Source organism: Melozone crissalis, unplaced genomic scaffold, assembly GCF_028551555.1.
Source record: "Melozone crissalis strain CALT ecotype California unplaced genomic scaffold, PUWL_Pcris_2 ptg000007l_1, whole genome shotgun sequence".
Classification (NCBI taxonomy): Eukaryota; Metazoa; Chordata; class Aves; order Passeriformes; family Passerellidae; genus Melozone; species Melozone crissalis.
The window spans coordinates 16231503-16259363 of NW_026535785.1; the positions used below are offsets into that span (position 1 = coordinate 16231503).

At 52.3% G+C, this 27861-nt stretch overlaps 1 pseudogene; it reads right to left on the bottom strand.

The window, feature by feature from the left end:
• LOC128932879 (hydrocephalus-inducing protein homolog) overlaps positions 1-27861 on the bottom strand; it is a 53973-nt pseudogene that overhangs the window by 1381 nt on the left and 24731 nt on the right.

The following is a 27861-nucleotide window of genomic DNA, read 5'->3' on the forward strand; positions in this document are numbered from 1 at the left end:
CTGTGTTATTGGGTTTGCCCTGGCTGCCCATCTCTCCAAAGATCTGCCCCTCTGTTCCCTCTTCCTCCTCCTATTGAATGTCTATCCCTCCCCAAGCCTGCCTCTTTCTCTAGACACTTCCCTATCAAACTTGCATCCTTTGAAACCCCACTGATTTGTTTAAATTATTCTCCTCCCCTGCAGCCCCTTATTGGTTTAAACACTGTATTCCCCGCCTTGTATTCCACCCCCAATTTCTCCCTATTGGTCTAAGATTGTATGCTCCCCTGAGACTTCCTCCCCCTTATCATCTGATGTATGCATTTGAGTTTGCCCTTTCTGTCACTGAACCTGCGGGAGTCAACTTCTTTGGGAACCATACAGAGGGCCTCTCCCTGATCCTTGTCCCTACCCTGGCACAGTCTGCAGTCCATGGCAGCCGTAGAGCGGCCGTGCCCTGCAGCTGCAGCCCGGATTGGGCAGCTTTCTGGGGCAGCCCACCCGTGCTGTCGGTGCCGGGCGCTGGTTGGAATAATCCGGCACTGTGGCACTGAGGTGCTGCTCAGCAGCAGGTGTGACCAAGGGCACTGTGGCCAGTAGGTACCTGGGAGGCAGGACTCGGCAATCAGGGTGAAGGGAATGCCCAGGGGATTCTCCTTGGGGTCTCTGCCCGGGATGTCAATGTAGAGCTGCTCCTCACATTTCCCCTCCTGCCCCGCGAAGCAGTCCACTGTGATCTTCTGCTGGCCCCACGGACCGATGGAGCCGGAGCAGGGGGACACCGTGAACATGCCAAGATTGAGGTGACTCTGCAGAAACAGTTCCAGGAGAGGTTGATGGCTGATAGCTGTGCCTTGAGCACCCCACCAAAGAGTATGTCCAGTCCCAGGGCAGGGAAGGATGACTTCATGGCCCAAAGGCAGCCCCAGGCTGGGAGCAACAAGCCAAGAAGAGCTACAGATCTGTCCCAGGGGGCAGAGAGAAAGGAATTTAAGTGTAAAGAATTAAGGTGGTAGCTGTGCTCCTTCAATCTCCAGAGGTAACAGAGGAGAGCAGAACTACCTCTGAGAAATGATGGGAGAGAGGTAGGGGACTGCAAAGAAGAAAAAGCAATGTTGTCTGAGCTCTGTGGACTGGGAGTTCAGTGGGGGATGTTTTTGCTTCTGAGGTGTTCACAGACCTATGCTGGCTTGCAGCTACCAAACACAGGACCTGCTCCCCTCTGTTGACCCCACAACTCCAGGTCAGAGCCAGACTACAGGACTGTCAGTGGGACTGAGCAGATAATGGTCTTGCAGACCACATCCCACCCTGTGGCGATGAGCCCCAGCCTGGGCACAGCAGCATCTTCTCACATCCCCTGCAGCAGCACTGCTGGGCAGCAGGAGTCACCCACCTGTGTGAAGGAGCTTGATTTCCTTGCTGTTGAGAGCCTAGCAGCCAATGGAGCAGATTCCCCTTCCTTTGAGCTGAGAGGAGAAAGCAGAGGTATCTGTCATCTGAGCTCCCCTGCCTTTCTCTGAGGCCGAAGCTGGCCTTCCTGCTCACAGAGGAAAGCCTTGTGCTCCTGCTGGCTCCCAGAGAGCAGCCAGCAGCACCCATTGAGAGCACCTGCTGGACTGAGCAGCTCTACCACCAGCTTCATACTACACATGTGGATACCCAGGCCTTTTTTTGCTCCCTCTCCTCAAGCCAGGGATGCAAATGCACATCAGCCACAACAGCCCAGGTCCCCTGGCTGCCTGCCACATACCAGCCGTGGGGTGGTGCCTCCTCAGACAGGAAGGGTGGTCAGGGCTGCTCGTACCTTTTCCTTTCTGATGTAGATGCATCCTCGGGTGGTTGGCGGATGCAGAATTTGAAGTGGAGCATGCCTTTGTTCTCCAGCACCACAGTCTGGCTCTTCTTGGTGCCCTTGATCATGGCCCCAAAGTTGATGGGTGAGGCAGGCTCAATGCTGTACTTGCTGTACACGGCTTTGGCCGACACCTTCAGTGGGATGTCAGCCACAACCTGGCCTCCTCGACCTAATCTGGCATCTGTCACCTGTGTCCACAGGAAGGGCAGGTAAACAATGCAAAGAGGCCAGCCTCTACCCCAGTCCCCAGGCTCCCTCCCCAGCCTCCAGTTTACCCCTCCCTGTTTAAGCACCTCCTCCAGAGTCACATTCTCAGCTCCACTTAGGAAGCCTCCCAAATGGTGTTGAAAGACTTTGTGCATGTAGGAGAGAGGATTCTCCAGTTAAAGGCCTCCTTCCATTAGACATCTATCCTGTTTACACTCCCAAAGCACCGTGTGATAACACAGCCTGGCCCAGGCAGCTCACCTGGCAGTACAGGATGGGTCTGTTCTTGAGGAGTATTTCACTGGTGGGGTGGAAGAGCATCTCAACATTCACAGCAGGCTGGGAGGCAATCAGCACGCCCGACTGAGGCGCAACAGTGAAGTGGGATGCCGCGTCTCGCATCCTGGGACCTGCACCCTTCAGCATGAACCTGGGGAGAAAGGGAAGGAATGGAGATCTCTGCAGTTAAAAGTACAGGTGCCACCAGCACAGCCAGGACTTTGCATAGGACCAGAAAAAAAAGGGAGAGTCCAGCTCTGCTCAGGAATCTTGGATCTTGACAGAGAGTGCAGACAATCATGAGGTTACTGCAAGAAACCTTGACACCAACATTTTTCATTCCCTTCCTTACAGAGTCTCAGAAAGGGAAAGGAGGTGACCATCAAAGAAAGGCAATGAATCTCAGCATTCCAGTGGCTGAAATTTCTGGGGCTCTCCTTTGGGTTCCTGCTGAGCTGTGAAGAACTGCTGGTTTGTGGCTGGATTCTCTGGTAGAATAATGGAGATTAGAGAGTCCAGGTTTTGTATTTACCATGAGGTAGCCAGCATGGAAATGGTTCTAGCCATTGACAGAGCATGCAGGCCTGGGAACCCAAGGAAATGCTCCCTACCAGGCAGCAGGACTCACCTGTACTCAATGTTGTATACTCCTTTGTTCTTTAGACATAGGATTTTCTTCACGTTATCCATGACATTAATGGTTCCAAATTCCAAGCTTCCTTCTGGACCTGCAGAAAACCCAAGAGTGAGATCAAACATAGTATTTGTGAGCTGCTGCAGAATACAACAGGCCACAAGCTACATGGAGATCTTGGTGCAAACCCCCTTCCAGCAAGTTTCTGTTCCTGAAAGTGTTTTCCAGCTGCCCTTTCTCTTCACACTTAAAATATCTGCAGGCTTAGTAGCTAAAGAGCTCGCCTTCCATTTCCTCGCTCCCAAGCACAAATCCAATTGCTTTATTTGCTGTGCCGCGCCTGTGGGCATTGCCAACTGCCTGTTCATGTCACTGTTGTTTCAAAGCCCCCAAATCCAATCTGCACATGAAGCTGCACACTTCAAAGTTCAGAGGGGAGAGACTTAAGGCTGTCAGAGCCCTTTATTTCATGCAGGTTGCAGGGTACATGCTTTATGTGTCCATGCCATCCTTGTATCCCATCCCATCCCATCCCATCCCATCCCATCCCATCCCAGTGCTTTGGCTGCCCACCTCCCAAGGTAATGCAGTGCACCTGGACTGCTTTGCTTAGGAGGCATCCACTGACCTTCAGGTACGAAGTCAATGGTCAGAGAAACATCGTAGACCTCTGCAGAGATTTTGATGTTTTCAGTGTGGACAACCCCTAGGACATTTTCTATATCTGAAACCTGAGGCAGCAAGAAACAAACACTGTTCAGATTATTCTTTTGAAAAGTCCTTGTCTCTGCTGGCTGCTTCCCCTATGGCCTCCCTGGCTTCACAAGCGTTGGTGGACTCCCAAGCTTTGCTAACCTGTTCCTCTCAGGGGCTGCCCCAGTGAGATTCTGCTGCAGTAAAAACCCTATCAGCCCAACTCTGCACTCCTGCAGCAGGGAATGCTGCTGCTAAAGCCTCCTTGAGAGGCACAGGGGTGTAAGAACAACCACAAAAAGTGTGAGGTGTCTCAGAGCAGGTGGCATTGATAACCCTCTCCAATCACCTAGCACCCTGTCTGAAATGCAGCCCCTAAACCATGGGGAACAAAATCCCAGGGGGAGAGTTTGTTGCACTATGCAAGGGCTTCAGACAAAGCCCAGGAGGAACGTAGAGATCACACTACAGTCTGTACAACCAGACAACAGCCTTCAGCCATTCACAGGGACAAGGTGGTTGTGGTGGAGGCTCAGGATGCAGTGTCTGCTATCTGGGGGGATGTGGATGCACTGCATGTTCTGGCAAATGCTGTGCAGAGGCAGAAGTTGGGGTCACAGCACCCTCGTGTCTGGCAGGTGCAGCTCTTCATGACTCTGTCCCTAGGAGCACATGGCTGCTCACTGTGCCCTGCTCTGCCAGGCAGAGCTCAGTTCCTCTCACCTCTAGTCGGAGGATCTTCTCAATTATGCCAATCTGCTCAGCCTTGAAATGCACTGTCACTTCCAGCTCTGAGGAGGGGTCAAGGATGCCATTATCTTGTGACAAGGAGAAGTTCTCAGCAAGGTAATCCAGCCCATTGAGCTGCCAGGCCATGGGCAGCAGGCTGTTGTTTTTCAGGACCAAGGTCCTGCTGTCAGTCCTGCAGAGAGAGGAAGGGAAGGCACTTGGCATCAGTTGCTGGATGGTCACACCAGCCTCGCCACTGAATGCAACTTGGAGCAGCTCCATCCATGCCCCAGAAACCAGAGTCAAACGTTTTCTCTTTGTCACAAGTCTTGGAGTGCTTGTGGGATCACTGACCTGTGCAGAAGCAGCTTGTCAAAAGAGAGCTCTGGGGGGCTGACCTCCAGCTTCACATGCACCCCATAGCAGCACAGGCTGAAGACCACTGGCTCCGGGTTCTTCTCAATGCTGCAGATGAGCTTGTCTTCCAGGAAGCCAAGGGAAGTGGGGTATGCCCAAATGGTCAGCTCCTGGACACGGCCCCACAGGAAGAAATTAAAGGAGCTCTGAGTGTGAGCAGGAGGAGCAGCCCCTGGGCACTTCTACAGTGCCTGCTCTACCTGCCCTTCTCCTACCTGCTTCTCCTTTGGTTTCAGGGTCATGCGGCGAGGGTCCACAACAAAGGTCCTTGTTTTCCGATCTCTCTCAAAAGAGAACTGGACCTCTATGACCATGGGGGAGATGTTGAGGATGGTTAGCTTCTCTGTGTTTCTGGGACCGTTCTGGGTCTTGTACCTGTCCACAAAAGAGGAAAAGGCTGCAGAGGAGACTGTTGCCTTTGCCACACACCGAGGAGAGCACCGTATGCACCCGAGGAAGTGGTGCTGGGAGACCCTGCTCTAACAGACAAGCGAGGGAAATGGATCCCAGTCAGGGGCATGGGCGTGTGCTCATCCCTGCCTAACTCTGATGCCTTCCCCTGGACTTGGTGCCTCCAGCCCAGAAGCCTGATCATGCTCAGGCCACTTCAAGAGTTTTTAACAAAACGTTAATTCAAGGGTGCCTAGAAAAATAACAGCACACCAGACACATGGGTTTTTCCCCCCTCTTTCTTGGGATGCCTTCCCTGCAGGGTATAAGGAAAGGCCTTTGGAAAAGGAGTTTAGCTAATCTCTTTCATAAAAGTCATGAAGGTACTTTGGATTTCATGGGTTAGCTCAGAGTCTGAGAAAGAAACATAAAGCATCAATTCCTAAGAGGAATGCAAAAAGATAACAAATGATCCTTCTCTTAGGTGTGGAAATGACTTTGGAGTGAAAGTTAGAGAGAAGAATTTGGAGAAGGGGTTAAAGAGGCAAAGAGAGATCCCAGACCATCCATCAACCTGGCAAAAGATTGTAGTATTTCAGTTTCATTTCCTTGGGCTGTCAAAAGAGACCTAGCCCTCCAGAGCTCCCATGGAAATAAGAACTTAATGTTAAATTTTTATTTTTTTTTAAGTGACAGTAAAAGTAGAAGTACACAATAGCTTCAATGACAGTGTGTTTATGCAGATTTTATCCAGCAGTGAGCACGCAATGTCATTGCAGGAAAATGTAATTCCTGCTGTGTGTTCCCCTCGACACCTATTGGCAGGTCAATCATAAAATCTTATTAATAATTAGAGATTAATGAAAGGTTTACAAAACCATCTACAGAATAATTGCTACATCAGGCTACCTGCAGAGCTCAAAGCACTTCAAAAACCACCATAAAGTTCATTTCCTATGGGTTGAAGCTGACATGTGGGGGGACACAAAAGTTGCCCCCCAAGTCACCTTTGGACTCGCAGCAGCACGCGGCTCTGGCCACCAAGGCGGCCACCAAGGCACCCACTGGGTAGGCAGAGCAGCTCCTCCAAGGCTCATTTGCCTCTTATCTGCTCAAGTTCACACATCTGTGGTCCTTCAAACCCATGTGTCTTCAAGCCCACGTGTCTTTGGTCCTTCAAACCCAGGACTCTGATGGGATTGTGCCACCAGGACAGCATGTCTCTCCAGGCACGTCCAGAAAAGTACAAGGCCCGGCAGGGAGCACATACCACTCTCTTGATTTCCCACACAGCAGCGGTCCAAAGTGGAATTGCTTTGTGCTCTCAACGTATTCCTTGAAGATGACTTCGTCTTCCTTCATGGTTTTCCTGCACTGTGGAAACACCACCCTGGGCAGAGAAAGTGGGGAAGGAGGAGCTATGAGATGCTCCAAGTAGGAAATGCAGTCAGAAAGCCATAACCCTTCCTGGTGGCTGAGGTACCATCTGCCTTCCCAGCTCCCAGCACAGGAAGAGGGGCTGGGCAGCCTCAGGCAGCACGATCTGCCCAGGCCAGAAGCCCCAAGGGGCAGCCTGGCTGTGAGTTCAGGGCAGCTGTGCTGTGGGAGGCTGCCAGGGCCCAGCCTTACCGTGGGTTCTGGCTGATGCTGGGGTACAGGCCGGTGCCACAGCAGGGCAGCTCGTACTGGCGCTTTGACTGCACGAGCTCAAACCTCAGTGTCTGCTCAAACCTCCCTGGCTTTTTGGCAGAGAAGTTGACCTTCAGTTCCACCTCACCATGGGCAGGCACTATCCACCGGTACCGTTTCAGCCTGGCAATTTAAGAGGAGGCTTCAGACATTGCTGAGGAGCCAACAGAACAAGGAGGGTGCACTCGCCATCCCCCAGCACTGGCACGGGGTCACTGTGGAGCTGGGGACGATGGACCTTGTTTGGCAAGAGGACCAAGAAGCAGAGGCATCACCTCCTCCCGTGCAGCTCACCTGAGGAATTCTGTGGGGACTGAGGCACTTCCCACTGTACTTTTGGATCCTGTTGCAGAGGAATCCCGGGGACTTTCTGCTCTCTGTGTGGAGATATGCTTCTCCTTGGCAGAGCTGTCTCTGCTGGTTGCTTTACCTGTCTTTGGATGGCCCTTGGAAGAACTGCCCTTCACATCTGGATCTGGGGCCTTGGGCTAAGGAGAGAGAGAAGAGGGAGAGAGAGGTGAGCCCTGAGACATCCCCATCCTGGAAAGCAAAAGGGGGGTTTGTTCACCAACGGAAGAGAGAAAAAATAAATAAGTCCACCTGCCCATGGACTTGGTCTCCCTTATTGGTGTTTGTTTTGCCTAGGACACCCCTGCTCACTCAGGACCCTCTCCTCAAAGGAAGTTCATGGTTTTAAGTGCTTTTTCCCCCTCTTGTCTTACAGAACTGCTCTGTCTCCAGCAGAACAGTCTCTTTTGTCCCATCCCTGACAGAAAGGAGACCTGCAGACAAGGGACCCCATCACATCTTCACTGCCACTCCACAATGCTCCCTTTCCATTCAACCTGTCCCGCCTGTCCCCGTCTAGCCTGGTCCCTGCCCTGGCACCTTCAGTGCCAGCACCACTGGAGCACCCACCAGATCCTCTTCTATAGCAGCACCTTCTGGTGCCACAATGCTGAAGGGCTCCACACGCTCTGCAGAGCCCAGCCTCTCCTCTGGGTACTCGACTATGGAGAGCACAGCAGCAGGGGGAAGGGGGGGGCCATCAGGATGCAGTCCCAGATGTTTCAGCAGCTAAAACAGAAGAGAAAATCCTGTTTATACTTCTGCCACCTTCATCCTCACAACTCCTTCTGTGAAGGCACTGAGCTTTTGGCAATGGGGTTTTTAATTTACATGAAATACGAGTGCTTTGTTATGCCCAGTGGGGTGAGCAGGCTCCAGAGCAGACACAAGAGCTACAAGCAGGACTGGGAGAGTGACTCAGCTGAAGAAAACAATGGCCATGTCCTGGGAGGGTTTATGATTTCCGGGATGGGAAACTCTGAACAGATGGGATACTTGTACACAGAGCCCTCCCACTTCCTGCCCATCTGAGGGATGGTGACAACCTCCCCATCCACACGGATGATAGAGTCTTTGTGGAATACCATCAGGGACCTGGACATGGCTCTGTGCCATTATCACCTGGGGGAACGCAATGCTCCAGGGCCCAAGACCACAGCAAGCTCAAGATCTGAGCCTTGCAAGGTTTTACCTGGTCTTCCGTTGGCAGCTTCCCATCCCTCAGGATCTGCCCAATCATGGCCTTTGGATCTGAGACCTCAATGTCCAGGCACGGCACCCCAATGTGCTCGTCTCCGACTGCTCCTTCGGCAGCTTCGCTTCGCGTCCCCAGCTGAGATGACTGAAGACTTCTTTGGTCTCCACTTTTTTGTTCAGGCTTCTTCTCCACCTTCTCCTGAGGCTTATTGGTCTTCTGACCTTTGTTTTCAGCTGGAGACTTTCCCTTTTGGATCACAGGTAACTGCACGGTACCCTGAACCCTGTCCCAGCAGGAGAAAACCTGTGCAACATTCTGCTGTGATGAATCATAAATCTGAAACCTCAGGATCAAGTTCTCCATCTCAGCTGGGTCCTCTGGGATTTCAGTTCCCCCCTTCTTTGGGGCTTTGGTTTCTCCCTGCTTTGGAACTTTGTGTTCCCCCTTCTTCGGGACTTTGGGTTCCCCCTTTTCTGGGATTATGATTTTGCACAATTTTGGGGCTTTGTATTTCAACTTCTCTGGGATTTTGGTTCTCTTAATCTCTAGGATTTTGGTTTCCTTCTTCTCTGGGGGTTTGGTTTCCTTCTTTTCTGGGATTTTGGTTTCCATCTTCTCTGGGACTTTACTTTCCTTCTTTTCTGAGATTTTGGCTTCCTTCTTTGGGGCTTTGGTTTTCTTCTTTTCTGGGATTTTGGTTTTCTTCTTTTCTGGGATTTTGGTTTCCTTCTTCTCTGAGGGTTTGGTTTCCTTCTCTGGGATTTTGGTTTCCTTCTCCGGGATTTTGGTTTCCTCCTTCTTTTCTGGGGCTTTGGTTTCCTCCTTCTTTTCTGGGGCTTTGATTTCCTTCTTCTCTGAGGGTTTGGTTTCCTTCTCCAGGATTTTGGTTTCCTTCTCTGGAGACATAGGTTTTTTCTCTGGTGATTTGGTTTCCCCCTTCTCTGGGGGTTTGGTTTCCCCCTTCTCTGGTTTCGGAGGTTGCTTCCCCACAGAGACACCCTTCTTGTCCTTCTTCCGCTTCTCTTCCTCCTTCCGCCTTTCTTCCTCCTTCTGCCTCTCCTCCTCCTCTAAGGCTTTTGCCTCCTCCTCACGCTTTTGAGCCAGCCGCTTCAGCTCCCTTCAGCCAACAAAACAGAAAACATCGCTGAGAGTCACCACCAGAAACTTGAGCTCACCAGTCCTGGCTGCCCTGCACTTCATTCCTTGACCCTGAGGCCAGGCAGAACCACCAGACCATTTCCGTAAATTTTCCTCAACCCACAGAGGCTGGGAACATCCCAAGTGAGGGCATTGGTGGAAGGGGACTTCCAGGACCAGCCAAACCTGAACCATGCCATCATAAGGTCTTGGCTGTGCAAGCTCCCTCTTAAGGCACAGCCAGACCCCTCCAGCCCCTGCCAAAGGCTGATCCACCAGCTCTCTGTGCTGATGCCTGAAAACGCTCTTTGTCTCTTAATTTCCCAGTTTAAAGCAGAGCACAGATGGCTAACATCTGCTTATCTCTCCTACAATTCTTACTCAGCTCATTCAGCACCCCTCAGGGTACAGCCTGCTCCTTAATGACAATAATCCTATCAGTCAGAAAGCAAAGGCTGCTGGAACTCCTCTCCTGCAAGACAGGCTCTTGTCAGCCAGATTTGCTGCTGGAACCCAGCTGTGACCAAGCAAACCAGTGCTGTCTGCCATGAAAACCATCTGAAGCAGCCTCATCTGTCTCCTCTCCATGAAACCAAATTCAGCCTGGGCTGAAGGAAGTCCTGATGCACAGCCTTGCTTTAAGCAGCCTCCACTCTCAGCTCCACACTTTGCCTATGTGTCCTGAGCTGGGCTGCCTTGCTGGAGCAGAGCTTCTCCTGGGCTTGCCTACTGCTGCAGCTGAAGGGGAGCCTAAAGGACATGAGCTTTCATGGGTGCTGTCCCACCATAAGGAGAACCCTGGCAGATCAGCATTGCAAGGACTTGCAATGCTGTGGCAGGACCAGGACCCAAAGCAAGGTTTGCTCTGTGCCCCACACCTGCCCATACCACAGTCCCACTGTTTTGGTGAAGGGACATGATGAAGAAGGTGCAACTCAACACCATGGACCTAAAGACACCTCTAGAGGCAGTGCCAAGGCAAGCCCAGAGCCCAGCTCCCTGCAGGCAGCATCTAAGGCAGGAGGGCTCACCACTCAAATAGAGAAGAAGATCTTCTGTCTCAACAGAAGAAGGTCCTTCCTCTCTTGGGAGCCAGGGAGCTCAGAGTGGCCATCCCTGTGCTGCTTCTGGCCTTTGCTCTGCAGCACCTCTGAGCTCAGAGTCCTTGGAGCAGGGAAGCCCTCCAGGGACAACAACCCATGGAAGAGCAGTAACCCATGGAAGGCTTACTCACTTTTTCCTCCGTATGCGCTTCCTTTCCAGGATTATTTTATCCACTTCTGCTTTCTTCTCCTTAGGGAGAGCATCATACTCATCCTCATCTATTTGCAAGATACGTTCTGCTTTCCTCTGCAGAGCTTTTTCCCGCTGCATTTCTTTAGCACAAACCAGAGGAGAAACCATGAGTGACTGCAAGCAGAGCTGGGTGCTCTGGGGCAGCTGCAAGGATTCACAGCTTTTCCTGACCCAGCCTATCATCCCAGGAGATATTGGGGAGCTCATATGCCTGCTCCAGAATTCAATCTCCCAAGCTATGGCCGGGCAGTGAGGTCCTGTGCTTTGCCTGCCTTAAGTGCACCAAGGCTGAGGACAGTTGTTTGTCACTGAGCTACAGCAGCTGGCACTTGTGCCCAAGCTTTAATGTTAGAGATTAAGGTGAGTCTTAAAACCTCAGATCTCCTGCAACTCTGAGATGAGTGCTGGTTACACTGAGGCAGAAGGCAGAAAGATTAATAAAAACATTTCTTACAAGCTCTGCTGCAAAGCCAGATACACAGAGATAAGGGTGAGGGCTTGAGAGAAAAGATTTGAGAGGGATGGAGATATTTCACCTTCCTTCTCTGTTTCAGCTTCCTTCCTTTTTCTTTCAGCTTCCTCCCTGGCTTTCCAAGAATCATAATCCTCATGCAGGTTCACCATGAAGATATGACAACGATTCTTGACAGCTTTGAGTACACAGAGTAGGGAAGATTCCAGGCTGCTTGCAAAGAGGCTCTCCAAGCCATCAAAGACCACTCCCTTGGAGCAGTCTTTACGCTGTGAATAAAGGGAAGAGTAAGTCAGCCATTGCACGCAGGGGCCTCACAGCTGGACAGTAATCCCAGATGTCCCAGGGCACCAGCTATCCTTGTTCCAAGTGCAGTAGCTAAGAGCAGCTGGGACCTGTCTTTAGGCTCTGCCAACTAAGGGCAGCTGCAGCTTCCCCCAGGGTTCCCTGCACACAGCCCAGGATCCTCGAGCAGCATGTACAGAGCTGCTCCTCCTCCTCCTCTCTGAGTCGTACCTCAGTGCCTTCTCTCCGGAGCAGGAATGTCTCCTTTTCCCCCACCCCACACACCTGCAGCCTCTCACTGAGGATGTCCACCAGCAGCTCCTCGGGCAGCACACAGCTCAAGCAGTTCAGCTCTTTCCCACGACTGCTGACGATGTTCAGCTGCTGGGGCGCAGGAGCAGTGGAAACTGTGAACTGCAATGGGAACCATTGTAAGGAAAAGAAACCACGGTGGAAAGCCCTGAACAACTCCCACTGCTGGGCTTGGAGCTGGGGTTCCTCACTAATGGAGACTAGAACAACCCTGCAGTGCAGGCTGGGGGCTCCAGGGGACGGTTCTGGAGGGCCCATCCCTTGGCCAGCAGAGACCCAACCTTGCAAGCCCCAGTGCAGCCTCCCAGCACTTTGCTCACTGCCTGCAGCCACACTAGCCAGGACTGCACTTTGCCAGCAAACCACTGAGAGCCAGTGGAGCTGTCTGCCAGAGCACATTCCCAGCCCAAGTCATGGCACATAGACCCACAGAGCCTACAATGCAAGCGGCCCCTGCCCATCTCAAAGACAATGCAAAGGTCCCAGGCATCAACCAGGGCAGATCATGTTTACCTTGATGTCATGTTTACCAAGTTTGCTGGCTGACTCCTTCTTTTGTGATGGAGGGGTCTTTTCTTTGACATTCTTGTTGATTTTTTCCCCAGAGGCTCGTTTATTCTTGGTCTGAGATTTTTTATCTGTACAGGGAACAGATGGTTCAGGGGGGCTTTGTAAAGCAAGCAGGCACCTTTGACTGCAATGGGCACAGCCTTGGGAAGGAACATGGCTCTTTTCCCCAGTCTGCTGGGCACTGGCAGCACTGTTTCCCAGAAGCAGCTCCTTCCCTGCTTCTCTTACCAACATGGTAAAGCACACCATCCCATACTTGATTTTAAAGCCAGCACTATGTCCCTCCTAACAACTGTGCATGCAGGTGACGCTGCTCACACAGCAGTTCCCCTGCAGATCAAGCCAGAGATTTGTCCTCCAGGAGCATTGTTTCCATACACTGCACCCATCCTGCATTCCCATGTGGAGACCTGCAGCCCTGCCACACTTGCATCACCCATCTCCACTGAAGCTAAATCCTCCTTGTGGGAAAAGCCCAGCTGGGACCCAGACTCTTCTTCCTTCCACCAGCTCCCAACCCAGCCAGGTTCAAAACTGAGCACTGCAAAACTTCCCCCTGCACCGAGCCAGGTCTGGCCTCACCCTGCAGAGCTCAAGCACCAACTGCCCAGGAAGTTTCATAAAAGTCTCCAGTCTCACATGGAGAACAGCCCAACGAGCTGTAACCTGACAGTGGCCATAGGTAACTCTCTGGAGAAAAGAGCTCATCTGGAGCATGTCTCTCATTGGAAATTCCTCTGGGAGGCTGTCCTTCCCTTCCTCTCGTTTGCAAGGTTACATGCATAGTCAGTCCTCTTGTGCTCAATGAGCCACTTCAGAAGGCTTTTTCCTTGTTCAGGTGGGCAGCAGTTCTGCCTGCTGCCCATAAGAAGAAGGCTCAATTCAGCTTTGAGGAAATATAAAATAGTTGGGAAAGAGAAAGGCATGCTTTACCAGCCCTAGATGAGCTCTTTTCTCCAGAGATTTACCTATGCCCACTGCCAGGTTACACAGCTCGTTGGGCTGTTCTCCATGTGAGACTGGAGACTTTTATGAAACTTCCTGGGCAGTTGGTACCCCTAGAAAAACGAACATGTGCAAGAAAGGCAGCAAAGGGGGCTATAAAAGAACCTTTTTCTGAGCCCTTAAAATTGATTTCATTTTTTTGGCAAGCCAGTGATGCACTTCACCCGTGTTCCCTAAGAGAAACCCAAGGACTGAAAAACTGCTGCTCTGAGTAAGCAGAAGTGGACAGTGGTGGTGGGTTTCTCAAGTACTGGCCCTGGGTTCTTACCAGCATTTCTCCTTACCAGCATCACCTTCGTCTTTGCCTTCCAGCTCCAGGGCAGCCTGGGTGCAGAGCTCCCGGGCACGGAGCCCCGCTGGGCTCCTGTCCTTGGCCATGGCCTCTTTCACCACGGTGTCGATGGACACGTAAGCAGCGTCGTAATACTGACACAGGCCTGCTGCTATCTCTGTCTTTCCTGAGAGAGAGAGGAGGACTGCTTGGTAACACGGGCACAGGAGGCATTGCAGGGACAGGCCCTGGAAAACCTCCAACAAATTTCAAAGTTAAAATGACAGTGGGAAAGCAAGTGTCCCTCCAGGGGAGGCCATGAGGGAGGCAGCTGCAGCGTGGATACAAACTCTGAATTCTAGAGCCAAGTGGATCATCTCCACCTCCCGTTCAGCTGAGGACTTGCCTTAAGCACCGTGGCCCACCAGGATGTGTTCCCCCTGCTTGTCCCTCTCCCTGCAGCCCTGGGCTGCAGCTCACGTACCTGCCCGGGGCGGCCCATGGATGATGACAACCATCCCTCCTTGGTGGGGCTGTGCCTCGCACCTCCTTGAGTCCGGGTCAATGCCCAGGTGGCGCAGGACAGCCCGAGAGACAGGATTCCCAGCCTCTTTCACCATGGACTCAGGACAGAATGGGACAGCTCTGTGACGTGCTGCAGTGCAAAACCAGGGGGAAAAGTCAGCCTCCTGCCTACCTTTGATCCTCACCATCCTCCCCATCCCCTCAGATCCCAGGAAAGGAGACTCGGTGAAAGCAAGATGAGATTGTTCTTTTGCTGCTAGGAAGGTGCAAATATAAAAGAGCCAGTGATATTAGACCTGGTCCTATTGGCTGAGGAACTCATCCAGCCCTAGTCTTTGTGGCTAAGGGACACAAGGAAATATCCTGATTATTTCCCCAGTCTATGGCAGGCAGAGAGGAGCTTGCTTTGGCTGCACTCAGGATTGGAAGAGGATGCCACAGCCCTTCAGCCAAGAGTTCCTCCACCAAGCTGGGGAACAGGCAGCTGCTAAAAGCACGGGCTTTCCCTGGAGAGCAAGGTGACAGAGAGTTCAGGGTGTACGGGCTGGAGTCCCTGCTGTGACCACAGGCAAAACAGACACCACCAAACCCTCACTGTTTTCTGACCTGCTGCTGCCTTGCCCATGGCCTTGGCCTCAGCCTCAGCCCTGGCCTTGAGCTCTGCCTCTTGAGCCTTTGGCCTCCACTGTGCTCCATGGTCCTGCAGCACCTCTGGAGGCAGTGTCTCACCCACGGCACGTGGAGGCAGAAAAAATCTCTTTTGGTACTCAGACCCCACTGCCATCCGCAGGATCTGTGTGTGGAGGGAAGAGAAGCCATAAGCAAGATTCCTTTTCTTGCCTTCCATCACACAGACTCAACAAACCCATTTTCTGTCTCCTCCCTTCCTCCCAACAACACAAACTATTTAGTTTAGGTCCTCCCACAGCATGTCAGCAGAGCTGGCTTTGCCCTGAGGATTGCCTCCATCTCCCTGGCACAAGCCTGGGAATGCTGGAGTGCTGTGAAGCTTGGGCAGCGTGTACATGGGGACCAGACTTCTCACCTTCTCCTCCTCAAGGTACTGCTCATCAAAATCCAGGGAGTAAAACTCAATGGGGAAGTTGCATGGGTTCTTCACCACCACTGTGGCCTCCACCCCATCGCTGTCCACCAGCATCCATCCCATCTTTAGTGCTGGGGGCCTGAACTCCAACCGTGGCTCCAGACCTTGTCCTGAGAGGTGCAGCTTTAAGCGATTGCTGCTCCCACAAATGATAAGCTCCAGCTCATTCTTGTAAGACCTCTGAAAAGAGGAAAGCGCAGAAAACTCATCCATGAAGTCTCAGATGACAGGACCCCAAATACAGCAATGCTAGCCCCAAGGTCAGGGTGTTATCAGTCCCTCCAAGGTGAATGGAAACCAGATATTTACTTATGCTAGGGACTAGAGCATCTGTAGTAGTCTGGGTCTGAGTAACTGGGATGAATGCTGGTGTGCACTGTAACTGGGTATCAGATGGATGTACAATGGCCTGTCAGACATTTTCACCTAGTCATGCAGGAGTGCAGTGCTCATGGGAAAGGCCCTCAGGGTTACAGTGTCCAGACACAGTCCTGGCACTGCTGCATCAGGCAAACACCAGCTCCAGGAGAGAGGCAAATGAACTCTTGCTGGCCAGAAATAAGGGTCATCTTCTCTGCTTAGTGTTTGGCTCTGGTCCAAGCCAGACACAAGATGGTTACATTTCTTGAGCAATTAAAAGATCCCTGGGAGTGTGTGTGGGCACAGAAGCACTTGTGTCCATGCTGGTACACACTGCCACTTTCCAAGACCCAGCAGCCACAGGCAAACCACTTTTGGGAATGCTTTGTCCTTTGAGCTGAATCCCCAGCTGCACAGGAATGTGCAGGCAGGCCAGAGCCCCAGGGACTGCTGGCAGCACCCCACTACAGGTGACTGTCCTGCCGTGCCCAGGAAGGTGGGTGGTGGCTGTTTGGTCTGGCAGTCCTGCAGCAGGATGGGCCATTCCAGGATTATCCTCTGTGAGTGGGCAGCTGCTCTGCACTGAGTGTCACAGCTGCAAATACAGCCAGGCAAGGGGCAGGCTGAGGGGAGTTGGGCACATCCCCCCCATGTGCCAAGAGGCAGCCTCAGAGCCCTGGTGCTCTCTGTGCAAGCTCCCTGTGGGCATTTCAAAGCACATCTCATGGGAGTGCTCTGTGGGGTGAACTGAGCCACACGGAGTACGGGGTTTGCAGAAAGCTCCCTGTAATGGCAGAGCTCCTACCACACTCTCTGCACCAGGCCCTCATTTCCAGATAGCCCTGACAGGCCTCCTGGGCTGACACCCGCCAATCTCACCTCCTCCTCAGGTGTAAACTGGATATGCAAGTTCTGCCACTTTCCTGGATCAAGGGTTCCTTTGGAGGGTGTCACGTCAAAGGGACAAGGCTCGTGCTGATTGTTCTGGGCACAGAAATCAATAATGTGAGGTCTCCTCGTGTTCTGAGACACAGACATGGTGCTGAGAGCACCCACAGCCAAACCAGGTGTGGCCCCAAAGCCCAGAGCTGGAGGGAAGCCCTGCAGACAGGGCAGGCAGATAGGGAACTACTGTCCTCAGAGGAGGAGGAGGAATGGGTGAAGATGGCAGCAAAGCAAAGCATCAGCTAATGGAACAGGTTAAGGCAAACCAGCCTTGATCTAGACCCTCAGAAGTTTCCTCAAACACACTGTAGACCCAAGTGCTCAAGCAGCCACAGAGCAGAAAGGGCAAGAGTCACAAAGAAAACCCAACCAAGTTCTGTGTTCAATGTCGCCTGTGCTTTACCCTCAGAGCAGGCTTGTTGGAAGCAATGAACCATTTGCAGGGTACTCGGAACCAGTTGAAGAGTCGGATGGTCTCAACCTGGCAGTCCCCAACAAGGATGTCAGAGAACTGCAATCTGTTCTTGGAGAGGGTGAGTGACAGTTCCAACACAGTGGCACGGATGCGGATGCTGTACATAGGGCCTTCTATCACCTGGAGAAGGACAGAGAATTCAGCAGAGCGTGCAGGTGACATCTGCTGCTGTGCCCAGCCTGCTGCCTGCCCCGAGAGCTGTGGTACCTCTATGGGCAGCACCACTTCCACGTCACCATATGGCTTGTGGGCACTTTCAAAGCGCACGTCGAAGTCCACGCTGTTGTTGGGGGGCAGGCAAATCATCTGGTCCAGGCTCACACTGAAACCTTGAACAGATGAACACAAAGCAGCTGAGATACACACAAAACACAAAATGTGTACAAGCATTTAGGCCTTACAGGTGTCCTGGCTGAGAAGGTGTGGCAAAAGCCCCACGCTGTGCTGTAACCTGGACAAAATCTTAAGAGTGCACCTGAACACCCTTCAGACACAGTGAGCCACTGTGTGATGGAAGGGCAGCCTTGCCTCAAGGCCTCTTTTGGAAACCTCTTTTGATCCACCAGAGGATCTCACAGGCTGCTTCCTCAGTAAAGGCTGAATACAGGTGCTGTGAACCTGTGTGAACTCCAAACAAAGCACTTCCAAAATACAGCAGACCCCACTGGTTGGCAAAACAAGCCCACAGAGTGTCCAAAGAAACTTGCTGCTCGTGGGAGCCAAGGGTGGAAGATGCTGAGGTGACCAAGGTGATGGTCACCATTGGCCCCTGCACTGAAGCGTTAGGGCAGTCACAGGCAGGCCAGGTCCCTGGGCATGGCTGGCCAGGAGAGTTCTGCCTCTACAGCTCCCAGCAGGGGCACTGAGAAGAAAAAGCTCAGAAACCTCCCCAGGTTCAGGGGCTTAAGCTAATCTGTCTGAGACACCTCCTTCAAGGGCACAGGAAGTGTCTCCAGCACTGCTTACCTGTGTCCTGCAGGACAGATACATCGATCTGGAAGGACACATGGATCTGCCCAGGGTTGGTGATCTTCAGAGAGTGTGACTCAGTGTAACCCTTAAGGACAGGGCCCATGTCCAGGACATACTCGAGCAGCTCAACTCTGCAAGGAATAAGGACAGTCCTTAAACCACAGCCTGGCTACACATCCAAGTGGATGGAGGATACAAATAAAGTGGCTATTTCTCTATTCACTGCTGTCAAAACTCAGCTCAAGCCCATGAAACCTATAGCTTCACCACCTGGCAATAACTTTGGGAAGTCAGGAGGAGTGCAGGTCCTAGGTTTGATCAGCTACTAATGGTACCTGAAAATAAAATTAGTTTAAAATGGACACTGGCCACAGTTCGTCTGCCATGAAAAGCCAGTCTAGGTGAGTCCACTGGGCCTCCACTGCTCTCAGTGGAACTGCCTAGCCTGGTGTACAGCCTGAGCCTGAAATTGCTTGGGAGTCTAGGAATAAGGTTTGCCTGCACAGGAAATCTTCATTGCTCTGCAACCAGACCACATGAGCTACTCTGCAGAGCATCTCCTTCCTGAATTGAAGCTCCCGTGCTTGTGCTGCATCATGATGGTGCAAAGGGACAGGCCAAGTCACCTAGATAAGCCCTGCCACCCCACCAGGATCCAAACCATCTGATGTTGGGTTTTAAAGGGTTTGCTGACACGTGCAGTTCCCTTCTCCTTTTGTTCAGTGTCACAGCTGCCCAGCTGTTAGTTGGAAGCAAGACCTCAGCTGGGAGTTGTCTCTTTCAGAGCTAGGCAGCAGGGACAGAATCTATGCTGTCTGGAAGGGCTAGAAGGTCTGCACTGGGTCCCCCAGCTCTAGGGACAGAACCCCACACCTGTGGGGAGCTGAGCAGTGCAAAGCTCAGCGTGGTGCTAGGGAAGGGAGGACACTCCGCTGCTCACATGCAGCGTGTCACAGCCACCAGGACCAGAGCCTTTCTGGAGTCCAGGCTGTTGCCAGCTCTGCAGACACAGGGAGCTCTCAGGAGAAGGGGACATGGCTGGGTGTTCCCACCCAGGGGCACCTGGACATGGGGTGGGCGTCCCTACTCACTTGACAAGACTCTGGCACAGCTCCTTGTCAGGGAACCTGCTCTTCAGGGGATGGGATGGAAGAATTTGCTGCAGTTCTACAAAAGGTTTCTCTATCAGCATCCTCATCATCTTTATCTGCAGCTGAGTGTCTGACTGAAGAAAGGGAAGACAGTGGCTGGTTAGCAAAGGTCCTTCCCAAAGCCCAGCTTGCACCTGAGAAAGGATCCCAGCCCACTCTTGTTGGGAGGGGGTGTGGGGTCCTCCTGTCTGGCTGCTCAGTGCCTGTGACACCTCCTGCTCTCTTAGCCAGGACCTCATCTCCAGGGAAGTAACTCCAGCATCTTTGCCTGCCCAGACACTGTTAGCAAAGCTGATCTGGCCAGGCAGACAGACAAGCCAGGAACCTTCCAGAGCTCCAGATACTTGCCTGCCCCCAGCCTGTACCAAGGCAGCTTGGACAGAAGCTGTCTTGAAAGGGAACTGGCACCAAGCTGGTGCCTCGTGGAGATGAGCACCTCCAGCACAGCCCCAGAGCACAATCTGGCAGCTGCTGTTAAGGTCTGTAAATCTGGCAGGGCAAGGGTTGGGAACAATGAACTGCCCAGCAATGACCTGCATCTCCTTCAAAGCACCATCAACTCCATCCCTGGAGCATGGCCTTCAGCATCTCTCCCTGGGGCAGCCAGGAAGCTGGTGCAGCCCCAGAGGAGACCATGACCAGCGTGGCAGCCCTAGGGGCAATGCTGAGGTGACACAAGGTTGTCAGTGGGCAGGGAGGTCCCAAGTGTCATCAGGGCACCAGGAAGCTGCTGTGGGCTGCAAGGGGCTCAGGTGACATGGAGAGGGTGGCCTGTGCCAAACGGGGCTGCAGCTGTTCTTACTACAGTGCCAGAGGCAAGCACGCTGGGCTGCAGGTCCCGAGTCTTCAAGGTCTCAGTCTTTGGGCTCTGAGGCTTCTTCAGAACAACTGATTTATAGCTGGGATCGAATATTTGCCGGCGTTTTACGAGCCGTTTCAGTGTCTTCTCATATTTTTCATTTCCTGAAGGAAGAAAGCATCCACAAAGAGAAGGGTGAGCAAAGTGCCAGTCCTATTTAAGCTGGGAAGTTCCTGCCTCCCAACATTGGTTTCTTCCAGAAAGAAATCCCTCAAGACATCCATGGAAAGTGGATGCTGCTGCTCCTCCCTGAATCTCATCCCCTGCAATGTCACACAGACCCAACCCTGCCAGAAGCCCTGCCAGCCTCTCTTACAGCTTTCCCAAGCCTTTCACTCTAGCCATCGTCCTTCAGGACCCTGCCAGATGAGCTGGCAGGCTCTGCAGGTTGGTTCCTGGGACAAAGTCCACATGGCATCCTCTGCTCAAGACTCATGAAGCAACCAGGGGGCTTGACTTGATCTGGGAGTCCTGCAACCCTCCAGGCTCGGTGGAGGTTGCCATGAGCTGCCCTATGGGCACACGGTAGGGAACAAAACCAGAGGGGCCCTTCCTGGGGGCAGACAGGCAGTGCCCACCTCTGATGTTCCAGGGCAGGTCCAGACTGATCATGGGAAAGGATGCTTCTCCTTTCAGGCAAATATTTTCTGGTTCCAGGTCACCCACTTTAAGCTGGTAAGTCCTGCTGAAGGCTCCTGGTAATCCTGGCATGTAAGAGAATTTCAGCACTTGCTTCTTGCCAGGTGCAAGGGAACCCTGCAGGGACGGGAGAAGAGGGAGGGAATGCATCAGAGTGTTTGATGGGGGATGGCTCGGGGGACAGGTTCTCATCTAGAAGAAACCATCAGACCACATCACCTTCATGATAAATATATTACAGTATTAGCTTTCACAATTGTTAGAGTAAATACGATGAGTTTTATAATGATGACTTTTGTAAAAGAAGTTTTGCTAAAGTTTACAGCTCTTTTAATGAGAATGTTGTGTTGTGTTAGCAATGTTGGTGAAGAGTTGTTGCAATATTAACATTTAACCAATGAAGGAATGGAAACCTGTTGAATATGTTGAAAAGTTACAAATGACCAGGACTAGGACAACTGCACACGCTCCATCTGCTGAGCAGGACCCGACACAGCGCCTCAGGGCTCTAGCAGTGACGCTTTGTCCCTGTCCACTGTTGCTCTCTCCATTTCTCATTTTCTCTCTTTTCTGTCCCCCCTCTGGTTGGGACCATGCCCTTTCTTTATCAACAAACAGTTTTCAGATACAACACTTGCTGCGTTTGTGCCTTATTTTCATCTGAGAAATCTATCAAAAAGAATTCTCCTCTGCTCCCCTTACAGCAGGACAGGACAGTGACCCACACACCTGTGCCTCCCGCCGGTGTCGCCTCTGACAGCAGAGCCACCCACCAGCCAAGGCCCTGGGGGAGTCTGTCAGGAGAGCACTTGTTTGACCTTCTCTGGCCCCAGCAGAAATTGCTTACAGCCCTGTCTCTCTCATGGCTGGGTTTGGGCTTTTCCCCTCTGACTTTTTTCCCCCTTCCCCACCTCCCCCCTTTCTTTTTTCCTTTCACACTCTCCTGGGCCACCTGACACAGGGCTGGGCTCAGTCACTTGTGCTACTTACAGTGGTGGGGTTGACCAGAAACACACCAGGCAGACGCTTATCTGCAGGGCTAGGGTTTAGCACCCAGTTGAGTTCAATCTTGCCACCATTCACCAGGGTGACATTGCTGTGACGAATTTCATTAAACATCTGAAGAGAAGGCACAGGAGAGGGAAGTTACAGACGTGGGCCTGCTGCTGAGAATCTCCTTTCTCCCTCCTGGGTTTGAAAGCAGACACATCATGGGAGCAGGGACCAGGGAGGAGACAGGGGCACTTGGGAACCCGGGGAACCCCCAGGCACAGGGCACCTGCACAGCACCAGGGAGCTCTGGCAGCACACAGAGCTGTGGTAACAACCACGTGAGGGGCAACAATAAATGAACCAGGGGACACAGGCCCTCCTCTGCCCTCTGAGGGGTCACAAGAGAAACAGAGACAGCACTGAGGCATTCCAGAAGAAAAGGCACCTGCATGCAAGTATTGGCAAGCAACATGGATGCAACAAGGGAGTCACCCAGGGCAACACAGACAGAGCCAGCAGCTGGGAATATCTGTGGGCTTTTGACTGGAAGAGAGTGAAGTGGGGATTATTCTGGGACAGTCTCTCCAACTGTAGTGACTGGAAGCCCAACTTCTTTCCTTGATCATTGTGTGGATTAAGCAAGAGCTTTAGACAAGAGCATCTCCTTGGAGGTCAGGCTTTAGGAGTGGACCAGCAGAGGGATGTCTCAGAGACACACCCCTCAGAGCATCCCCACTGGGCCCCTGCCTGCCCCAGGAGGCAGTGTTAGGTACCCTGAAAAAGAGGCATTCCCAGCATTGTGGAGAGGGTTGGAGATGGCCATTTTAAAGCAGCTTGGATGCCAGATGTGTCCCTCAAAGGTTGGACTTCCAAGTCCCAGAGCCAACAAAGGGGCTGGGAAGGGCAGGGAGCCCTGGAGCGAGGTGGGCAGGAACCCGCTGGCCGTGGTGCCAAGGCAAGGAGCTGTGCCAGGGATGTGTGTGGTACCTGTAAGCCACAGTTGATCTCCTGGGGCCTCACGAGGTAGCTGAGATGTGAGATCTCCCCGGTCACCAGCACCTCGTAGGTGGGGCCTCCCTCCACGTGGCACAGCGCCGTGACATCGGCGATGGTGTTGAGGTGGCCACAGAAGGTGAAGGAGACCTGCTGGCTCTCTCCTGGCTGCAGCACACCTGACACTGGCAGGATACTGAAAGCCTGGATGGAAGACAGGAGAGATTGAGCTGTTAAGCATGGCAATGGATGCAGAAGAGCATCTTGGAGCAAAGTGCAGCTGTACCTGGAGGGGCCTATTCCCCAAACACTGCCAGAATCACCCTCATCTCATCCTGCATCCCTGCCACTGACCAGTGGAGAGACCATGGGGAAAATCTTCTCCCACCCTCACAGATCAATGCATTAATTAGTACATTACAGGAAAGTGAACTGGGATGTCTCCTGGCAGTAGAAATTCTCTCTGATGCACAACTTGCCTTTAAAAAGCATTTCTTACTGCTTTTAGAAAAGGAGGAGACTCAGAGTGAGAGCTCTTGGAGCTGAGCAAAGGACTCCAGCCCAGCTCATCTGACTCCTGCGGCTCTTCCCCTCTCTCTGATTTAAATGCTGCTTTCTCAAGATGCTACAGCAAAAGCTCCTGCAAAAATTTCCTATGGGCCACCTGAGGAGTTCCAGGGAGAGCAGTGCCCTCCATAGGTGCTGCAAAGTGTCCTTGGGCAGCCCTACAAGGTGTCCTGCACAGCCTCTCCAACTACCAGCTGCTCCAGCAGCACTTTGTGATGGGCCTGCAGGGATGGGAGGCCTCTCTGTGGCCAATGCTGAGGGCCCCCAGTGGCACTGGGAGCTGCAGCCCTGCTTGCCACACTGACAGTGTGCTAGTGAGACACATTCCCTCTTACCTCCTGCGCTTCGAGGGAAGTCTGCGGTTCATCCACGGAGCAAGTGACTCCCTCAAACCCCACTTGGAGGCGAGGGTATTCAGGAAGTTGTGCTGCTTGCACCTGAAAAACAAGCCATTTTCAATGCTAGGAGGAAGAGATAGCCACTTTGTAAAGTCTCAGTTTGTAAGACAGCTTCAGGGCCAGCAGTGCAATAGCAGCTCTGGGTGAAAGCAGAGCCCTGCAAACAGGAGTCTGGCTGCCTTGGGAAGAGTCTCCATGGAGATCAGGATCATCCCAGCTGGCTCTGGGAAGGAAGCTGGAGGCCTTACCATGATGATGCAGATAAAAGCCTCATCTTATATTGTGAAGGCAAAAAATCCCACACTCAACACAGGTCTGTAGGATCTGAGTGAGCTTCTCCAAGGAAAACTCTCCTATTTCTCCCTGCCACAGAGCCCATGTCCAGCCACTGGCCCTGCTGCCCAGCCCACTGTCAGGGTACAGGACAGCAGGGCAGCAAAAAGGGAGGTCGGCACGAGCATGACTTGGTGGTGGCAGGCTGGGGAGGAAACACAAGCAGTAGATGTACAAGAAAATCTACCTTGTCACTTAAAGATTGGTTAAAATCCTGCATTGTTTTCAGCATTCTGGCTGTCTCCACACATCTCATCCTGAAGTGTCTCCATCGAGTTACCGGGTGAACAAAATAGGTTGCCTTCCCCTTTGGTGGTTGGGGTTTGAATTTAGGTGGGTAAAGCTCATCTCTGGAAAATAATATAACTATGAACAGGGATCTGCAGGGGAGGGAGGAACAGCTGCACGAGCAGCTCATGGTCAGGATGCAGCCCCTGGGTGGCTGCTGGAATGTTGAACTGAGAAATGGTTTGATCCAGCCCTTCCCACTCCAGGCTGGAGCAGATCTGTTCTAAAGGCAGCCCACGGATGACACTGAGGTGCTGCAGCAGCTGCAACTGCTTCCCTTGAGGAACTGCAGAGGACAGGGATTAACATCTTGTGGGGATGCAAAAAGCACAGTGGGAGTGGAAAAGACAGAGAAGGCAAGCAAAAAGGTGAGATCTGAGGCACCGAGGGGCAGAGCCAGCCACTGATGAGCCAGCACAGCCCGCCCAGTGCCCAATGCCAGAAACTCTGCAGCTCCACCAGGGATTTCGCAGGAATGCTTCCCTGACACTGGTGGGGAGTTGGTTGACATTTTCCAACCCTCCCAGGTGACTCAGGTCATAATCCCCACTTTTAATTGAAGCAGGTGCTCAGGGTAACTCTGCTTGTGTTTCTAATGCCACGTGAGGGACACAGTCAAACCGTGCCTGCCTGTCACCCTGCTGAGCTGCAAGTGCTCCCCACAGTCAAACACCACCTGGATGCTCCATTCCCAGACAAGGGCCTGTAATGACCTGCTCCCCAAAGAATCACTGTCTTCAGCTTTGTAGCTTGCTATCTAAGGCTGGGTTTCATTTCTGGCTCTCTCATCATAACCCCCAAGAGATCCTAATCATGTACTCCATTGTCTTTAGTTTTAATGAATGGTTTGAGGCAACTTCCCAGGACCATGGCGCCCAGACAATGACATTTTTCACTCTAAAATAGAAACTCTCTGGAAGGCAGGGATAGGAAATGATGTGATGAACAAGCCCTGCTGTCAAGCAATTCAGAACCCACAAGGGACATGTTGCAGGGTGGAAAAGTCAAAATGAGTAATAAGTGTCACAAAAAAATGGAAGTGAAGACTCCAAGGTGTCCACTGAAAGCCGACCCCTGGGAAAGAAATCGTCCTGGCACTAAAGGAGTTGTCTCAGCAAAGAAGGAAAGGGAAGGTAACAAGATGTTCAGCATCAGCCCTGGTGCTAAGTGGCTCTTTCTCTGGTCTTGGGACCTTCTGAGCATCCTCCAGCACAATGCAAAGGAGGAAGGCAAGGAGCAGAGAGCAGCTCCTGCAGAGAGGACCCGTCCCAAAGCAGAGGGGCCAGAAAGGCCTCCAGCAGCACTGTGGAAGCTGGGACTAGGAGCCCTTCATCAAGGTGGACACGGCCTCAGGCCACAGAGGTCTGAGAAAGCAGCTTTCACCCCAGCTTTCCTTCCCAAAGGAAACCACTCTGGGGGCTATGCAGCATCAAACTGGTGGAAAACCTATTCCCTGAGCATCCAGCCTGAGCACACAGCTGCTCAGTGTCATTTGTCAGACCCCAGGCAAACAGCTTTGTTCTTTGCCAAGTACAAACAGGACTCCAGCAAGAAGAGCTTGAGGGGGAGGGCAAAGTGCACATACCTAAACCTGGTCACCTCGCTGTCGGACTGGAATGACCAGTGGTACTGGACGGGCAGTGGGCTGCAGTTGCTCATCTCCAGGAAACGCACTTCTTCAGTGCCAACCCTGATGCAGCCAAACTCCAGGGAGCTGGGCTGCATTTGGAGATTTGGGAAGTGCACTTCTCCCTGAAGGCTGATACGCTCCACAAAAGGATGGCCCCTGACCATGTCTATCTTCAGAACCTTCTCTTCTTTCCAGCTCTTAAAATCCAGTTCATAAGCTGGGTCAAACACGATGTAGAGATGGCAGGTCTCCCCTACATCCACTCTCACAGGCTGCAAGGAGATGAGCAGTAATTAATCACCTGTGGGATGATGTCCCAAGGCCTGACAGCAGCAAACAGTAAATGCTCCAAGTGAGCCCAGCATGGGCTCCTCAGTTCATGGTTCATCTCTCTACAGCAGGGGTCTGACTGCAGGCACCACAGTCCAGTCCAGGATCCCTCAGGCTCCCGTTGCTGTGCTCAGCCCCAGTCCAAGGGGGTGGCTGCTGGAGAGCTGGCATGCTTTCCAGGAGACACCTTTACTGCATGCCTTGCCCAGACCCAGCTGCCTGCTCCCTTCTCCCTGTGCCTTAAAGCCAGGATGGATCTTCTCAATTCAGATGAGATTTTGATTCTTTCAGCAGCTTTGCTGATGCAGCCCAGGCCAGCCCACTGCTGATGCTACAGAATTATCTTCTAGACTCAAGGAGCTCCCAATAGAAAGGCACCATCACATCCCTCCTCTCCAGACCCCACTGGGGGAGTCCAGGGCTGCTCACCTGGCCAACTGGGAGGGGCTGCTTCTCCTCATCACAGACCTGGAACGGCTGCTCCAAGTCCAGCATGAGGTCCAGTGGCAGCAGGCAGGTGTTTTTTAAAGACAAAGGCTGGTACTGCAGCCTCAGGACATCACTGGGTTTCTATGGAAACAGGAGACAGGGAAAAACAGCCTCAACTAGACACAGACCTCTTTCTGCTTCTGCTGCAGCTCACATTTTTCAGCCTCAGGAGTGCATTCATTTCTATTTACAATTTCTATTTGTGTCTACCCTTCCAGGAGGTTTTTCCTGACAGCAGATGCTTTTCATGTTTAGAAACCACAGCATCCTCTGGAGGACAGAGAAACACTCCCAAGTACAGATGAGGGAATAGGCCCCTGAGAGGAGGTGGCTGCTTGAACAAGATCTAAAGCAGAAAGTGAATCCAGGCCATTTGTCTCCAGTTTTGTCTCTCTATTGGGCAGAACAGCACTAGAGGATCTTCACTCACAGACAGTCATTTCTCACAACCTTCCTGGCTCTAGCAGCCTCCAAAAGCACTTTGTCTGCACCACGTATCCTGCAGCCCCTGCTACAGGCACAAGGTGTCTGTGGTCTCAAAGCTCTGAGCAGCCTGGGCTCTTCCTTCCTGTCTGTGCATTGTGCTGGGCTTCCTGCATGGTTTAGAGAAACCAGAGACTTTGGGAAACAACTTCTGCACGTACTGGCACCAAACAGGTGCTGTGCCATAGAATGCAATAAATCAGTTTGTGTGTGTGGCATCGAGCAGAACCCAGGCAGAATCAGGGAGAGCTGAAAAGCTTCTAAATTACATCTGAACTGCCTGTTCCAGGGATTCTGTACTTCACTGGAAGCCTGGGAACCAGAGGAAAGGCCTGAAACTACAGAAACCAAATCATTAACCATCTTCTCTTTTTCACACAACTTGCAGGAGGCAGAAAGATGATGCTGGAGTTGGGATCCAGAGACTAAAGGGCACCTGCTCTGCCTCAGTGTTATCATCACTGCAGTTGCAGGATGCCTGGGGATCCTTTGAAGCAGAGGAGGCTTAGGGAAATGCACAGAGCTATACCATACAGCTGTACCATCAAGCATCCATG